Source organism: Nomia melanderi, unplaced genomic scaffold, assembly GCF_051020985.1.
Source record: "Nomia melanderi isolate GNS246 unplaced genomic scaffold, iyNomMela1 scaffold0857, whole genome shotgun sequence".
Classification (NCBI taxonomy): domain Eukaryota; kingdom Metazoa; phylum Arthropoda; class Insecta; order Hymenoptera; family Halictidae; genus Nomia; species Nomia melanderi.
The window spans coordinates 22501-24403 of NW_027475971.1; the positions used below are offsets into that span (position 1 = coordinate 22501).

Genomic DNA, 1903 nt, shown 5'->3' on the forward strand with positions numbered 1-1903 from the left:
TGCGCCTCTTCTCGCAATGAGAACGAGACGCCCCGGGAGTGCGAGGCCGCATCGCAACGCGGCCCATCCTCCCTCGGTCGACGCTAAGGAACGACCTTCACTTTCATTCCGCCTTTAGGTTTACAAAATCCAATGACTCGCGCACATGTTAGACTCCTTGGTCCGTGTTTCAAGACGGGTCCTGAGAGTACCCAAAGCAGTAGCGTCGCCGACCGGTAATTCGAAGCTTGGCCAGTCCGAGGACACCGCCTGCCAACAGCTGACCAGGCTCGGAGCCGGCACCAGGTCCGTACCTCCGAGGGTATACTGATCGAGCTTGCGGCGGGCCTGACGCACATACATTCGAAAATGGATTGGTTGCGGCCCGATACCGTCAGAGTACCGTCGCGCAGCCGGCCGGGCCGCCGAGGGTCTGTCGCGTGCGCCAAAGGCGACGCGGCAGGCAACCACTCGGGCCGTAGACCGACACGCAACGGGTCGCGACGTTCTACTAAGGGAGAAGTGCACGACTACGTTGCCGGAACATTTAGGCCGAAGGCGGTGTACCCTCGCGCATTGGAACCACGAAGGTCCATACGCGGGGTATCTGCGCGCCAACGGAAGCCAGCCTCGTCGACGATGAATCTCCCCATTCGATCTTTTGGGTTTCTCAGGTTTACCCCTGAACGGTTTCACGTACTCTTGAACTCTCTCTCAAAGTTCTTTTCAACTTTCCCTCACGGTACTTGTTCGCTATCGGTCTCGTGGTCATATTTAGCCTTAGATGGAGTTTACCACCCACTTAGGGCTGCACTCTCAAGCAACCCGACTCTAAGGAAAGGTCCTCCCGAAACGCGTACCGGTCGCTACGGGCCTGGCACCCTCTACGGGTAAATGGCCCCATTCAAGATGGACTTGGACGCGGTTCGACGTCACGGGATAAATGGACCCTCCTGAACACTACATTTCCCTACGGCGGAACCGCGGGATTCAGTGCTGGGCTAATTCCTGTTCGCTCGCAGCTACTAAGGAAATCCTTGTTAGTTTCTTTTCCTCCGCTTAGTAATATGCTTAAATTCAGCGGGTAATCTCGCCTACTCTGAGGTCGTCGTGAACGTGAATTGTATGAAAATTCAATCGAATTTCATAAAAATCGCTCAAAGGCAAAAAAAACAAAGTCTAGAGGAGAGTGCGTTCGAACACAACAATATTCATATTATAACGTATATAAATGATAAATATACCGCGACACGCGCGACTCCGTATCGTCGCGAAAAATCGTTCGCGAACGCGTCTTATGCGCCTCACCAGTGGTCTCTGCTGCGTCGCGTGTCTATATTCTCTTTTTACACTCTTCTCCTTCTTCTATCACATTTTACTCGATCGCGAAAAAGACTCTCGCTAGACGATCTCGCGCTCCGGTTAACTTTAACGCCCGTCCGAGAAGAATTTTCGGGGACTGGACGACCGAAGCGGATCTCGCGCGGTCTCGCGATCGACAGTGAAGAGAAGTGCAGAAGAGGAAAAGAAGACACGACAAACACACACCATGGGGCGACCGACGCGTTCGTTTCAACGCTTTCGCACAAAGTCGGCGGCGGTTATATATTTATATCATTATATTCCGGCGGACGGGACGCGACGTTCGAAAGCCTCGCCAAAGAGGAGCTCCTGCCTCTTCCTCTCTCTTTTCTACGAGAAAAGATAAACGTATTTTACGGGGATACGGAAACGTTACCACGTGGTGTCACACACGATCGTCCGTCTCTTCTCTATAGCAGAAACCGATAAAAATACACCTCCCGAAAGAGAGTATATGGTGATTCTTTTTATATATATATATATTTCGAAATACAACTGAACGTGGCGGAAGCGCACGGTGGTGGTCCAGCGAGGACACGCGACGACGGGGAATAAGAACTAT

General features: G+C 52.3%; 1 non-coding gene across 1 annotated transcript in view; it reads right to left on the reverse strand.

The window, feature by feature from the left end:
* LOC143176796 (large subunit ribosomal RNA) overlaps positions 1-1087 on the reverse strand; it is a 4001-nt gene extending 2914 nt beyond the window's left edge. Inside the window, exon 1 of the ribosomal RNA XR_013001303.1 lies at positions 1-1087. This exon is cut by the window's left edge and continues 2914 nt beyond it. This is a non-coding gene — a ribosomal RNA (large subunit ribosomal RNA).
* Positions 1088-1903: the final 816 nt, after the last annotated feature.